This window comes from Panthera onca, chromosome B3 (genome assembly GCF_046562875.1).
Source record: "Panthera onca isolate mPanOnc1 chromosome B3, mPanOnc1 haplotype 2, whole genome shotgun sequence".
NCBI lineage: Eukaryota > Metazoa > Chordata > Mammalia > Carnivora > Felidae > Panthera > Panthera onca.
Window position 1 is genome coordinate 120,713,740 of NC_138344.1, and position 16,952 is coordinate 120,730,691.

The following is a 16,952-nucleotide window of genomic DNA, read 5'->3' on the forward strand; positions in this document are numbered from 1 at the left end:
CCCCTTCCCCACTCAGGCCCCATTTTAAAAAAATGTTCACGCACTGCCTCAAAGGTAGCATATTGTCAGCATTTGGCACTATGGTAATGGTAATTCATTACAAGGATGATAGCTCACGCATTTAGCCTTACAGAGTGCTTTTCCATCTAACTCAACCAGCAACTATTTTGTCCCCCAGAGGATATCTGGCAATGCCTAAAACCAGTTTTGATTGTCACAACTGGGAGTTGCTACTGGCATCTAGTGGGTAGAAACCGGAGACACCGTGAAACATTCTACCCAGTACAGAACAATACCCACGACAAAGAGTTATCTAGCTTAAAACGTTAGTGGTGTAGTTGTTAAGAAACACTGCCATAGATCATGTCATTTAGTCCTCCTACAATCTTCCAAAGTGGAACTTTCCAACCTAGGTGCCAGGGGCGCCAATGGGTTACATACACACAGTGAAACCTCCCCTTCACTCTGGAGGCAGACAGGTAGGGCCCAGGAGCACCCCAGGCCCACTTGCATCTGGCTATTTACAGACTCCTGCACTTGCAAAAGTGGCCAGAGCTGAGGAGGAAAGTGCTTAGCAAGTATTCTTCAGTCTCTCGCTTGGAGTGAAATCCCTATTCCAAAGGGAAGTCAACTGAGACCCAGGAGGCCTGTCAGTTACAAAGTCACACAATTAAGTGCTGGTTCCAGGACTAGGGAAAAACCAAAGCAGAATTTTTTGATGCTCACCATGTAATATAAAGAATGAATGACAATTGCTATTTTATGAATAAAGAAATTATTGCTGAGATTAATTTAACCAGGGTCATATAGGTCATAAGTAGAGAAAATGGATTCAAACTCAACACCTGTCCTATTCCAAAGCTTGTGCCTCTTTCCCAACATATAATAGGTGTTGGGTCTTACTCCCCTCGTGGCTGAGCTCAGCATAACACGCGGTACACAAAAGGCACTCGATAAATACTTGTAAAGTGAACACAGCCATCGCTCTTTCCATCCTTGGCTTAGGTATCCAGATTGAGGACTACTGGATACCTCTGAGTGAACTGGCATTTCCCATAGCAACTCTTGCTAGAACTCTGTCTCCACCAACCTTGCCCCTCCTTTCCAAGGTAGTAGGTAGGATGGAAAGAAGATGAGACTACATGCCAGGAGGCCTCATTGGACTTCTGTCTCTTTTTCTAGAATGTTGAGAAAGTTGAAAAGATCATAAGACCCCTTCTGAGGTTGGCCGAATAATGGTACCCAAAGACGTCCTGTTGTAATCCCCAAGGGATGACTAATTTCTCTAACAGCTACCTATTGGACACCTACCAAGGCTGGCACTGATATAGACCCAAGAGGAGCAGTGGTAAGCAACATAAGATAAGCCCCTGCTCTCAGGGAGCTTGTCCCCCAGCGTGGAGGTGCCACTGGGGCTGCTGACAACAATCCAAATATGTGCACAAGGCTTTATGGTCTTTGGCATTCCTCAGTAGCCACATGTATGCTGAGGTCCGGGCAGGGAAGCCACCAATTCCCTCACTGGAACCTGTGAGTCAGGTCCCCCTCTGGAGGGACACATGCTCACCATGTAATATAAATCGATCCAATTGATAGAGGATTTCCACACATAAAATGTCACTAAAGATAAGCTCACAATCCAAAATTACAAAACTCACAAGGAAATAATACACTATGAGAGAATGATGGCAGATATAAGAGATGATAAGTTCAGATCCCCAAGAAATTCAGGTAAAGAGACTATAGGCACAACCCTGTGAATATCCTAAAATCTACCCAATTGTACTCTTTAAAAAGGTGAATTTCATGGCATGTGAATTATATCTCAATAAAGCTGTTATTCAAGAAAAAGGCCACAGTGTGGAGACTATCATATACATAGGTTTAAAATGACTAAAATCACATTATCTTCCTGTGGGGATTATTTAAGAATTAGAGAAAATGTATAATTGGCACAAAATAAGCACCCAGTAAGTAGTATCAGTTATGATTATTCAGTGCTTATGAATTTATCCTCATTTCCACATTTCCTAAGCTCCTTATCATCTATCAAAATGTACCTGTGCAGTGTCCCCATTCTTTTAGAGCCTTAGCACCACATTCTCTCAATTCGAAGACACCAACAATTGTAACACGTGCCATCAATTCCATAAAAGTTTTCTTAACTAAAGTAATATATCAAATGCACTTATCTCTTCTAAGTTGCATTCTAATTCTGGAAATATTAAGATGAGAAAAACACATTTAAATTTATAGTGCTTGATAAAGTTATTTGTGGTAATGTGATAATGGATGCCACTGAGCAGCTGACATAATGTTTTTTGGCTCTAAATCCTACATCATCGAAAGGCTGGCAGCCAGAGGCTGGCAATGTTAGAGGCTGGAGCATGAGATGAGTGTCGCGGCCGTGATGTTTGTCCCCAAGGCAGTGGAGCCCACAGGCCTGAAGCAGAAAGGGAGACAACTCAACAAGGGAAATTGTTTTTGTAGCACGTAGGCTGCATTGGCTCAGTCTTCATCTTCCTATCAAGGACATGATACTTACTCAGTGTTCGGTGTCATCGCCTACATGGGGCCTCTCCTGCCTCCTGGGTCTCAGTTTCCCAAGCTACATGACTTTATTAAGGAACAGGACTCTATTTTCCAATGGACCACAACAAGTAGAGGCTTATTCGGCTCAAAGCTCAGCAGGATTGAGTTCTCTTTCTTCCTCACCCCTCTTTGTTCTTCCCCATGAGAGGGGATGAAGTCTTCAACAGAGAGTATTGTGGCCAAGGACAGTGACCAATCTGAAGGTTTCAAGGATCCACTACTGGCCAGGACCACAAAGCTGGGACCTGTAAGGAGGGAAGAAGGGAAAAGAAGTAAAGGGGCAGGGAGACAAGGAAAGAAAGGATTTGCAGGTGCCCATACATGGCTGATTTTGACCACCCCGAAAGATCATATAATGGTGGCGATTTAACAATGGGATTTAATGATGCATAAAATGCTATCACAGAAGTAAATGTGAAATTCAACCTCCCTTCACCCACGATGATGGAGCAAGAAAGCTTGGGTCATCAAGACAAAGGGTCTCATATATATGCCAATGTCTCTTAAACTTTGGCATATACGTGAATCACCTGAGGAGTTTGTCAAAAGGCAGATTCTGATTCAGGAGGTCTGGGGTGGCACTTGAGATTCTGCATTCCTAACAAGTGCCCAGGTGATGCCAATGCTACTGGTCTCTGAACCATACTTTAGTTGCCCAATATTCTACCATATTGGACTGGACCAATATTCATTCATTCAGTCAGTTATTCAACAAATACTTGTTGAGCACCTACTACAGGCCACACAATGAATGTTCCAAGTGCTGGACATACCAAATAGGAAAGGCCAAACAGAACACAGAGCTTACATTCTAAATGACAATATGGGATTGAATTAATGATGGAAGCTTGTGTGTGGTGCAATGTAGAAATGAAGATGTAACAAAACCACATTTCTCATGTGACAATTTATCTTGCCAACCCAAACTCTAATCTTTGTTCATTGAAGAAGAGGGCAGGAAGCGGTGGGAGAAGAGAGGGGATCCTGGCCACTCAGGAGTGTTTCTTAAACTCTCTGGTCTTCAGGTTCTTTTAAAGAGGAGCTTACGCTAACTTTACACTATCATCGTGAGGCCCTTGATATATGGCGGCTGCTATCATTTTATTATTACCGGCCAAAGTGTGAAAATGCAGCTGCCGGAGTCTGTGTCTCCCCTGCACCCCCACCTGGAGTTCTCCATCCTCCCCCACCACCCTTGCCTCCTGGAGCCACAAGGCTACCCTGATGAGCTGTGCAGCTTACTGTGAAATGCGTTGCATTTTCTCCCCAGCTGCCTCCTGATTGCAGTATTTACTTTTAATCTCCTGTGCCTCAATGCCCGATAAAAACTTTGTCACATTAGATGGTGACAGATGGGGGAAAGAAGGGGGGTAGCCCTGCGAGGGAGCATCGGGGGCTGCGCAACAATCCTTCACCACGCCAATTACGTCCTTCGGTGCTCCCCGGCATGGGCACCCATGTCAACGCAGAGGGAAATGGAAAAGCATAAATAAAGACAAAACCAGGCTCGGCGAGGCTTTAATCTGCAGAATAACATTTCTCATTTGTGTGAAATATCACTGGATCCTCTCCCTATGCTCCGGGAGGCACACATGATTGCACACGCACACACCCTGAGGGAGACAGGGGTTCCCAGCCCCCTGTGGGGAGTGTTAACTATGTGCCACAAGGCTTGGAGCTGGGTTAACCCATCCCATGTTCCCAACTGGGCTGCCAGGAATGCTTGCTCCTTCCAGTAGGCATTCGAGGGGAGGAAGGGAGACAGAAACTGGCAGAGAGGGGAATGTAAATGGTTAAGAAATTATCAGGCTGGTGATCAGAATCGGTTCTGTTTTCACAATAGTGGGATGATTCTTAACCGTGATGGTGCTTAACACTTTCCAAACCTCTTCTTTCACAGGTAAACTTCTTGATCCTCAACAATGCTGTGAAGCAATTAAAAACACACCCTCCTAAGTTTTCAAAACATGTCTGTTTTCTCTCTCTCTCTCTCTCTCTCTCTGTGGAGGTGTGGACTAACTTCCTGGTTGCCCTAGGGCTGGGGGTGAGAAACAGAGGGTTCCTCCTGGGCCCCTCTTTGTTCTTCATAACCTGGTGTGTGCGTGAGAAGGGAGAGACAGAGACAGAGACAGAGACAGAGACAGAGATGACAGCCCGGCTGACTATTTAGCTAGGAGACAAGGCCTCAAGTAAATTGGGGTGACTCCATAATATTATTCTTAATGAACTACATATTTCTATGCTTAACAAAACTACCCACAGTTTCCTCTCATGTAGGCTCAAGTTTTCTCAGATAATCCTTTTCTTGCCTTCATAAGATCCTGAGTTCAAAGGCCCCTCCAGGACTGGGACTTGAGTCCACATGTATGGGGTCCACATGGAGATTCCAGGTAAACAACACCCATGCGGTGTTTCTCAAAGTGTGACTGGAAGATGTGCAACACAAGAAGCTGGGGTACTTGCTCAAAATTCAGGTTCCTGCGGCTTCTGTGAGAAGCGTTCCTCTTTCTCAATGGTGGTCTTCCCACCAAAGTCCAAGAACTGGGTCCCACTGGTTCCAGTTTTTCTGGCTTGAGTCCTGTGCTGCCCAGAACCAGCCGTATGGCCGGAGGTGGGGGCAGGGCTGGAACCCTCTGTCAGGTGAGACAACTGGACAAGGGTCTTTTCCAAGAGAAACTGACAGCCATGAGAGACAGATTTTGAGTCCACAAAGGAAGCTTTTTCCAAAACGACGGCTGACCAGTATCTCATAAGCTCTGTGCTAAGGAGTGAGCTCCTGGTTCCTGGGAGTCCTCGAGCAGACACCGACTGACCAGGAATCAGGTTTGCTGCAGGGAGCTAAGGAGCTGGAATAAATGAGGGCCCTGCACTAGTCCTGTATGGCTGCTATAACCAGTGACCACAAGCTTTGTGGTGTCGAACAACACGGACATATTATTTTACAGTTCCGTAGGTTAGAGATCTAACGTGAGATGCACCAGCCTAAAATCCAAGTGTCAGCAGACTGTGGTCCTTTCTGGAGGCTCCGGGGAGAATCTGCTGCCTCGCTTTCCCCCTTATTGAGGCCACTTGAATCCCTTGACCTGTGGTCCCCTCCCTCCATCTTCAAAGACGGCATGGCCAGCTGAGTCCATTCCCCGTCACCTCTCTCTGACCTTCTCTTCTGCCTCCGGCTTCCACGTGGAAGGATCCTTGTGATCATATTGGGCCATTCTGGATAATCCAGGACAATCTTCCTATTTTAAGGTCAGCGACCTTCATTTCATCTACAGCTTTAGTTCCATTTTGCAACGTACTGTAACAGAGTCCCAGGTTCAGGGGATGAGGATGGGGACATCTGTGAGGGGCGTTATTCTGTTTACCCTTGGACCTCCACTCCCTTCCTGGCCAGGGATTCAGTGGTCCTATAACTGATTGGATCACTGGGTCTTTTCGAGCAGGGCAGAGCCTGCGACCCAACGGGGTACAACAGTAACACCCTTCAGATGTGCCCCCCCGGCCCCCCAGAGCACAGCACATGTGATTGTTTGCTTTGAAACCAGAAGGCAGGTTACACAGTAATTACCTCTTTGTCTATTAGCAGCAATTACACTCAAGTCAGTAGGAGGTCCAGGATGACTGTGGACGCGAGCTCTTTCTCAGGAAATGCTATTAAGTGTAACTAAAAAGTTGTTATACAGCACTTGAAATTATAGTGTCACCTGCCTTAAAAGATCCCTGCCATGTCCCAGAGAGGGGAGAGACAGTGAGGCAGCAGGTGGGTCGTGGGGAAGAGCCTTCTCCCCCTGAATCCTCACGATCCCGTGAAAGTTGGAACAATCTGGGCCTTGGTAGTGGCCAAAGGTGGCGATCTGTAAGAATAGCTATTCGTTGCTCCTTCCTGGGTGACAGGCATAGAGCTGGGGCTTTATGCACCCCAGAGCCAAGTTCCTGAGTGACGCTCACTCCTCAGGGCCTTCCAAGGCTGAGAGGAACACCGAATCTGTGTTTCAAGGATGGAGGTGCTGAGGCCTCCAGGGATGGGGCTAAGCGGTCCAAGTGGGAGCTGGGAAAGGTGTTCTGGCCTCAGCCTGCCAGAACCGTCCCAAGCCAGCCTCATGTCCTTGGCAAATGCACGGAGTGAGAAACAGCACTGAGCAGGGGAACTGCCAGAGAGAAGCTTGTTTCTAAAGCATGCAGTTTGGAGAAGAGGGAGGCTGGCTGGTGGCCGCAGCCAGGGTGTGGAGGGGCTTCGCCTCTTATGTTTAAGAGTTCACTCTGTCGTCATCAGGAACCAGTGAAGGGATGGGTAGGGACATGGTTTTACTTTTTAGACAGATCTTTCTGCTGGCTGTATAGATAAGGGGCCAGCAAACTTTTCTGGGAAAGGACTAGATAGTAAATATTTTAGGCTTTGCCGGCCATCTGCTCTCTGTCACAATCATGGAACTCTACTGTTGTGTAAAAATAGCCAAGACCCGGGGCGCCTGGGTGGCCCAGTCGGTTGAGCGTCCGACTTCAGCTCAGATCACGATCTCGCGGTCCGTGAGTTCGAGCCCCGCGTCAGGCTCTGGGCTGATGGCTCGGAGCCTGGAGCCTGTTTCCGATTCTGTGTCTCCCTCTCTCTCTGCCCCTCCCCCGTTCATGCTCTGTCTCTCTCTGTCCCCAAAATAAATAAACGTTAAAAAAAAAAATTAAAAAAAAACCAAAAACCAGCCAAGACCCGATGTAACTGAAGGAGCATGGCTCTGTTCTGATAAAACTTTATTTACAAAAGCAGGCCGTGGGCCAGATTTTCCCCACAGGCCATGGTTTGTCAACCCCTGGTCTAGATGATGGATTTGAAGAGCATGTGTATTCTATGTTCCTGTAACTCATGTGGATTCCCATCCATTGCTCTTTTATTCATTGGCATATTTAAATGGATCATTGGACTGGTGCAAATGACAATTAACAGTGATAGCAATTTATCATATTAATATAAGTTTCATAGTTTGCAGAGTTCTTTCATATAAGCTATTTTACATGATCTGTCCATAATTTGGGCACATAAAGACTCAGAGATGTTAAGTGACTTGCTCAGAGTTGCACAGCTCATAAGCAGTTTGTTTCTGTTTAAGAGCAGTTTTGCCAAGGGTAGCATAACCCAGCTCCATGTTTTCCTTTCATTAGTAAGAAAATGTGACACTTGATTGAGCAGTTCATTCTTTGGAGATGTCGTAGGATGGCAGGAAGTCCTACCCAGTTTCTAAATTCCAGAAAGCAGACTTGAGAGCAAGGGTGGGTCTCAGGCATGGGGCTGGGCTACACAGTGGGGAAGGTCTTCGGGATTGTGGCTAGGCCTCCTCTCTCTCTCTCTCTCTCTCTCTCTCTCTGCACCAAGCCAAGAGGATGATTGCTCTCAGGAGGATGACAGCTGTATCCAGAAATTCAGCTCCTGGAACGTGGCTTCAGAAAGATGATGTTGATTGACATGGGCCAGGCTAAAGGAATATAAAGTCGAATAAACATACAGAGGAGGGGGTTGCAAACCATTTCCTGGAGTGGCAGGAAGCCTGGCATTTCAGGCCTAAATTCAAGACAATTAATATTAAATGAATCCCCTTTCTCCTGCCCCTCCGCATGTTAGGAACCCAGTTCATGATAATGGCTCTTTGTGTATGAGGGGTAAGTGTTGGTTATTCCAGTGACCGGGTTTCCACATTGGCATTTAGTGGGTGTGTCCAGGGAGACTGGCATCCAAAAACACACAGGGTAACCCTGCACAACAAAGACTGTCTCCTGTCCCATGTGAATTTTGGACATTCCACTGGATATCCATGTACATGAAAAACCTGATTTGAGTGATCTGAGTCTGGACCTAATGGTGTCTTACATGTAACACATAAAGCAATTTTTTGCAAAGTTTTAATATCACCAAATTTTCCAGCAGTTCATTTCTTGTGTATCAAGGTGAAACTAGACTTTGTTTTGTTCAGGACCTTGCCAAGAATTGCTCACCGTTTCAGAAAATGAAATCACAAAATGGGGACACCACTCATAGCATTTTGCTTGTCTGGAAGGATGTATCTGTCTGTATTTGAAACTGTCAAATTCACAGTGAATCTACAAATAGGTGCAAGCATCCAACTTCTTTTTAAAACTTTTAGCTCATATTTTGAAATACGTATGGACTGAAAATAAGCTGCAAAAATAGTACAGAGAAGTGTCATATACCCATCACCCAGCCTCCCCCAATGGAAACTTCTTACCTAACTATATAGTTCATTATCAAAATCAGAAAACTGATTGGCACAATATGATTAGACTATAGACCTGACTCAGGTATCTCCAACTGACTCTTCCTTTATGTTGGCTTATGCCATTGATTAGGTTAAATATAAATGGTTTCGTTATAAATTATTTGCATTTTATTTTTTCTTTATATTACACCTAAAGTCACTTTATTTTTTACATAAGTCACATATTTTTTTACATAAATGACTTTTATTTCTTCCTTACATTACACTTGGACTCATGATGTTATAGTTTAATTATGCATTTAAGTAGGTTATATTATTTATGGATTTCCTGTTAGAGTGGTAAAGGAAGCAGTAAAATATTTGGTAGAAGACAGGGGTAGGGGGTGAAGAACTTATCGGGTGAATGTCAAAACTGGCACCCTAACCATCCCCGTGCTCTTGCCTTACGCTGCTGGGTCCCTGCTTGGGTGGTAGGCATCTTTGTCCAAAAGTATTTTAAGACCTTTGCTTCTACCTTTCTTTTTTTTTTTTTAACGTGTATTTATTTTTGAGATAGAGAGACAGAGAGCGAGCAGGGGAGGGACAGAGAGAGAGGGAGACACAGAACCTGAAGCAGGCTCCAGGCTCTGAGCTGTCAGCACAGAGCCCAATGTGGGGCTTGAACTCATGAACTGTGAGATCATGATTTGAGCCAAAGTCAGACGCTTAACTGACTGAGCCACCCACATGCCCCTGCCACTCCCTTTCTGCCTAAGTCAGCTCAGGCTGCTGGAACAAATACCATAGGTTGGGTGGCTTAAATGACAGATATTTATTTCTCACAGTTCTGGAAGCTGGAAGTCCAAATTCCGGGTGCTGGTTTGGGTTCCGATGAGGGCCCTCTTCCTGGCCTCCTCACTGTGTCTTCACGTGGAGACAAGCAAGAGCTCTGGTCTCTTCCTTTTCTTATAAGGACACTAATCCCATTATGGGGCCTCACTCTCATGATCTCATCTAAACCTAATTAATTACCCCTAGAGGCCCCGCCTCCAAATACCATCATACTGGGGATTAGGGCTTCAACATATGAGTTTGGGGAGAGACAAAAACATTCAGTCCATAGCACATTCATACCTTGGCTTAACCTGTTCAGGAAGCAGAAGAGCCACATTAATTGTAAGACAATGTGGCAGGTCTTGTGGAGAACACAGAAACGGATGAAGTATGGCTCCTGTCCTCCAGGAATTCACATCCTTGCTGGCATGTGCAAAGATCTGCTCCCTCCCATCCTCAGAATCCGGAGATCAAAATGCAGTAGCATTACCAGCAATGGGTAGCACTTCTCTGGCTCTCCTCTCCACCCATTGTTGGCCAAAGTCCATTCTGGAGGTTTCTGGGAGTTCCTAGTAGGTATGTCTTATGGTCTCATCAACAAGCCCTCTAGCCAGCAGGGAACACCTTTCCGCCCCTCGCCCCCCCCCCCCCCGGCCTGATACATCCCAGGTACTGTGGAAGCACTCACCCTCACATCGCTGCCCCTGTGGCTGCTAGGAGGGCGCCACGTGGGCATAGAACCCACCTTTACAGAGCTGGCTTTGGTGGCAGGCAACACCCAGGCCTCTTCAAAGCACCCTTCCTGCACCAGGAGCTCCCACAACTGCTATTGCCGACACATCCTGCACCAGAGGTCCCTTCCTGCTGTGGGCGCTGCTGACACACTGCCCTGGGGACTCCCACGTGCTGGAGCCCCCCCCGCTGCACAGAGAAGGAGGAAGAATTCCCTTCTTAGCTTCCACCCAGCCCACCCGACCCCCAACAGTGCTGGCCCGTGCTCCCAATCGTTCAAGGAGATTTGGAGTAAAAACAGCTAGAGTCAGAACACCTGCTTTCAGATCCCAGCTCTGGTATTTACTCTGTGACCTTGGGCAAGAAAGTTAAGTTCTGAGCCTCAGTTTACATGTGAGCAACACAAAGTAAGACAATAATAACTATCTCATAGGCTTCTTAAAAAGACGAATACCCGTCAGACTGCAACAAGCACTATTCTAAGAGATTTCATCCTCACAACCGCTATTATCATCCCCTTTTCACAGATGGGGAAACTAAGGCACCCAGTAAACTAACTTCAACTGCCAGAGGCCACATAGCTAATAAATGGCACAGCCAGGCCTCCTAGCTCCAGGGGACACGTGCTTAACCTCTGTGCCACATCGGCCCTCACAGGGAGCCCTGTTCTAAGTGCCTTGCTTGAAAGAACTCACTTCATCCTCACATAATCCTAGGACCTAAGAACTCTTAGTATACCCATTTTACAGAGGCAGCAAATGAGGCAAAGAGAGAGTCAGCAAGGAGGACGTGTGAGACAGTGCACTTCAAGTGTGTGGCACTAATCACATGTTAGCTTACTGTTCCCAGAATTCGAATATGCGAGTGTGGTCAGTACGTCAGGAGTGACTTGCAACACCATCAAGTTTTTATTTATTGACATTTTTCAGGGTCCCATGGAGTCAAAATGCCTTTGTGTGAAGCCCAGTCTTCACCAAGTGCTGTCAGGAGCATGACCTTTTTGCAATTCCATTTCCACATCAATTATGTAGGTAAAGCAATGCCTTGCAGCTCAAAGTGTGGTCTATGGACCAGCGATGGCATCACCTGAAAGCTGGAGGGAGATGAAGAATCTCACTCCTCAGAACTGCTGAGTGGCTTGCCTTTTAGTTTTCTCTTTGCTGTGCAGAAGCTTTTTATCTTGATGAGGTCCCGTAGTTCAGTTTGCTTTTATTTCCCTTGCCTTCGGAGACGTGTCAGGTAAGAAGAACGACCCAGCAATGGCACTACTAGGAATTTATCCAAAGGACACAGGAGTGCTGATTCATGGGGGCACCTGCGCCCCAATGTTTATGGCAGTGCTTTCAACAACAGCCAAAGTATGGAAAGAGTCCAAATGTCCATCAAGTGATGAATGGATAAAGAAGATGTGGTTTATGTGTACAATGGAACACTACTTGGCAACGAGAAAGAATGAAATCCTGCCATTTGCAATGACATGGATGGAAGTGGAGGGGATTATGCTAAGTGAAGTAAGTCAGTCAGAGAAAGACAGATATCATACGTTTTCACTCATATGTGGAAGTTGAGAAACTTAACAGAAGACCATGGGGGAAGGGAAAGAAAATAAAATAATTACAAACAGAGAGGGGGGCAAACCATAAGAGCCTCTTAAATATAGCGAACAAACTAAGGGTTGATGAGGGGGTGGGGGAGAGGGGGAAATGGGTGATGGGCATGGAGGAGGGCACTTGCTGGGATGAGCACCGGGTATTGTATGTAAGTGATGAATCACAGGAATCCACTCCCGAAGTCAAGAGCACATTGTATACACTGTATATAAAAGAACCACTAATTGGGCAACTTATTTTACCAAGAGTCCCGGGGATCCGTGTGCATTGTCACACTAGTCCCATTGCGCTTAGGAGGGTGGTGATAATGATGAATCTCAAATATTTAGATGGGGTACCAGATGCTTAACAGAAAATAATAACTGACTTTGTCTATGCACTTCACCATGTGCTAAACCCTTAACACGTTATCCCATATAATTTGTATAATGTCTTATGAGATGGTTTTTATGATCTCTTTTTTTGCAAATTAGGCAACCAAGGCACAGGAAGGTTATGTGGTTGGAACAAAGTGATAGGTAGAAACAGGTGCCTCCTGAGTCTGCAATATCAACCACAAGTCTGGATGTTTCCAAAGCATTGTCATTAGGTCTCCTAATAATGCTGCCATGAACGCAATAATAATCCCTTCTACTAATTGAATCCCTTCTAGGTGTCAGAGAGTGGGCTCTGTGCATTACACATGTTATCTATCTCTCAACAGTCCTAAGAAGAAACAATTTCTATCCCTACCATAAAACCAAACCACGGAGACCAGAGAGGTTAAGTAACTTGCCCACAGTTGCACAGCCAGAAAGTGGTTGAGTCAGGTTTCCAACCAAGCAGTCCCACTTCAAAGCCCAGGGACTCCACCCACACATCACGCTGTCTCAACTGCCCTTCCCATTTCAGATTGTGTTTTCGTCAGATTCTCCTAAGATCTGCCCCCACACCCAGGCAACAGGGTCCCTTATCCCTCACGCTGTGACTCTTCTCCAGCTGTGCTCCTCCCTATGGGACAAGGAGTCCTGGAGCCAAGCCCGTGCCCCTCAGTAGACCATATTCTGCATCCTCCCAATTCCTGGTCACTTGGAATTCTGCCTAAGTGGCTTCCTGTGTCTATATGGGCCCCCTTCGTGGGTCCACGCCCGGGGTGGGGGTGGGGGGGTCGAGCTACCACCGTGCTCACGCTGGCCTGCTGCAAGGTCAAGAGGCAGCTGTGTGGCACAGAGGGTCACAGCGCCGGGCGGAGGCTGGGGTGTCCTGTGGGAAAAGGAGTGGGAGAGCCACAGGTTGGGGACCGCCCACCGTCCACTCTTGTTCCACCCACGCAGGTGAGGGGTGGGCCTCGTCTTAGCTTGGCCTCCAGGTGTGCCTGCTTCTAGGTCTATCTACACTTTGGTCTGAAGTTCCTGGTTTAGGAGCACTTGGACTTAAACTCCTCTTGGCCGCCACCCCCAGGGCCCACACCAGGTGCTCTGCCCTCTGTAAGCACGTTGAGCCAACAAGGAGCCAGCCGAGGGGTCTTGTTGATTTAGCTCTGGCTTCAATCCCAGCGGATGGGCCAATGGGCAGAGACCCACTGAGGCCTGTTGTCAGCCCTCCGGGGGCCCTGCCTAGGTGGGAGTTGGGGGGGGGGGGGGACAGCTTGTCAGGACGCATGAACAATGTGGGGGGGCGGACGTCGGGTGGGGGGGGGGGCGCTCAGAAAGATTATCTCACAGTTCAAACTCGTTAATGAAAGAAATAAATTAACCAAGCTCATTTTTCAGGGAATTCTTGTGTAAACTGGAAATTTTCCAGTCTGTGAGCCCTGTGCCAGGGCCTCCCATAAATCAGAGCAAGCAGGCTGTCTGCGTGGCAGACGGGGAACGGGCCGAGGGGGAGAGCAGCCAAATGGAGGGGAAGCAAGCCGCTGGCCGGGCAGCTGGGCCGGGAGGACCATGCTCTTGGGGCGCCTTCTCCCTCCACAAAGCACCAGGAAAGGAAAAAGGGAAGGAAAGAGCAGCATGCCCCCAACCTGGGAGAGGCCCCCGAAACAGGTCATTTTTTAATTGAATACGATATTAATTACCGCGTGCACCATTAACGGTTTGTGGGATTTGACTAATTAATGTAATAGTTTTTGAGTCACGCTCATTAAATATGAAAATTACGCTGGTGAAAGGTATTGGTTTCATTATTAATCTTGTATGGACAGGATGGGGGCAGGGGCCGGCAGAAGGGACAGACCCCTGCCTGTCTCTTCTGGCCGGGAAGAGCTGTATTGGGGTTCGGCAGTTGAGGGGAGCGTGCGAGGGGGCAGGGTGAGAGGAGGAAGGGAAGAGGGGTCTGAGGGAACGTGGCAACTAAACTCATCGGGCATAAGCCAGTGCAACCACCAGGACTCTGGACACCAGATCTCCAATTTCCTTTCTATCCTGGACCTGTCCCGGTGGGAACTCTCTTAGATTCATCATTCATTCATTCATTCATTCATTCATTCATTCATTCATTCACGTACAGTGCAGCAGGCACTCGTGACTGGCTATCTGATACAACGCCTATCTGTAGCCCCTCATTCCTAGCCTGACGCCACCTCTGAGGCTGACAAAAAGGGAAACACGTAGATTCCCAACCTCCTTTGCAGCTAAGAATGGTCATGTGACACCGTTGTGCCAATAAGATTTAGGGGGCAAGACTGAGAAGACAGTTCCTGCTAATGGCACTGTGGCAGCTGTTTGTAGAACATGAGGGGAAAGCCAAGGGTTGTGCAAAATGCTGATGCTGTGGAGACACTAAAACTCCCTCCTTCCCATCATCTCCCAGACTCCTTGATTTGGGGGGATGGGGATAACCCTTTATGTCTCTAAAACACGGAAAGTTGTTTTTTCTTTTATTTGCATCTAAAAGCATCCCACCCCCCACCCCCCGGGCACCTGAGTGGCTCAGTTGGTTAAGCATCCCAACTCTTGCTCAGGTCCTGATCTCACAGGTTTGTGAGTTCAAGCCCCGCCTCGGGCTCTGTGCTGACAGCTCAGAGCCTGGAGCCTGCTTCAGATTCTGTGTCTCCCTCTCTCTCTGCCCCTCCCTCCTCCACTCATGTTCTGTCTGTCTGTCTCTCTCTCAAAAATAAAACATTTCAAAAACTTAAAAATTAAAAGGGTCCCTAATAAACACACATGATAAAGGCATTAAGCCAGGTGCTGTGAGAAATTCATACAAGCTTACAATTTAGTCACAGGGAAACAGCAAAAAGCTGGAAAATTTTAAAACACCTACCATCTAAGGCAGCCAATGCTAAGTACCAGCCGGGTGGCTTCCAAGGGTTGCTCTTCAGCTGGGGGAGTCCCATAGAGGCTTATGGTTACAGCTGGGGAGCATCCTGACCCACCGGTGCTCGTGACATGCTATTCTCAAATATTTCGATCATCACCCATGGATACAGCAGCCTGAGGTGTTCAAAGAAAGATCCACAGGGTTGTCCAGGAAGGCTTTGTGGTCACAGGGGTGGAGGCGGTGGGGGGGGAGTAGCTGACTTGAGATTAATAGGATGGACGGGATTTCCAAAGGCAGAAATGGGAGAGGGGAGGAGAGGAAGTATCTCCGTGGGTAGGTAAGGAAGTGGCAGCAAGCCAGGCCCAGGGGTGAGAACGGGAAGGTCTGTTTCCAGAGATTAAAAGTAGCCCCAGTAGGTTACAGCGGAGGGAAGAGAGTGGGGTCCCTGCTGTTTTCCCTGCTGCGCCCCCTCCCTACCCGTGTGGGTAGGCTGCATTATTGTGATTAAGTTACAGAAACGCCAGGGTTAAAGACAACCTTGGGCACAGGGTGACTGATAAACTGTGTTCTTCCTGCTTAGCACAGGATTTAACACAAAAATAACCAGCACTCAATAAATATTAATGGGATAATCAGGCAGAAATCAGGGTAGTAGAAATAAAAACAATTACCATTTAATGAGAACCTGCTATGTGCCAGCCACTGTTTTAGCTACTTTATGTGTGTTGTTTCCTTTGATTTAACCAGAGATTTGAGTTCCAAATTTAACTGTGTCCTCCCTAACTCTGTAGTCTCAAGCAAGTTTGTTGACCCCTTCGAACATCAGTTCCCTCAATAGCAAAATGGTGAGAATAACACCCAATCAATAATTTACTGTGGTGAGTAAAAATAATACCACCGAGAATAGTGATATTTATTGAGCATGTGCTGTATGTCTGATACTGTGCTCAGCATTTATTGCCCACTATCTCATTTACTCCTTATGATAGACCTATGAGGTAGGCCTAATCTGCCTATTATAGACAAATAACATCAGGCTCAGAGAGGTTAAGTAACTTGTCCAAGGCCACACAGCTGGTCACAGGAGAGTGCCAGAAAAGCTGATTCGTGCAGTGGGTGCTGTGGGGAGATACAAGGAAAGAGAAGACGTGGTTCCTTTCCCTGAGATGCTTAGCAGGTGGCCAGCGAACCTCAAAGGTAGCAGCAGCCAACAAACAGGGTCAACATCCTGGAGGGCCAGCTGTACAGTGCCTCAGAGGACATGGCCAGGGAATGATGGGCCACCCCTGGGTGGGGCAGGTGCAGAACCCAAGCCAGGCAGGACCGGAACAGGCCTAGAGCAGTGCCGTCTGCAACACCTGCTCCACTCCCTCCTTTCGCACAGCCACACTGAACTGCCAGGGCATCAACTCCTTCCCCAGTGAATGTTAGTTGTGCTTTGGGCTGCGGGTGCCTGAAAAAAACCCTGAACTTACAGTGGCTGTGTTCATTTCCTGTGACTGCGGTCACAAACTACCACAAGCTTAGTGGCTTACAGTAGCAGTCCCAAATGGGTCTTATCACACTGGACTCAAGGGGTCACAAGGCCATGTTGCCGTCTGAAGGTTCTAGAAGAGAGCCCATTTCTTGCCTTTTTCAGCTGCTAGAGGCTGCCTGCATTCCCTGAGCACATTCCTTGGAAGGTCTCACGGCCCCTTTCCCTCTTTAAAGCTGGCAACAGCCAGTCACGTCTTTATCACATAGAATC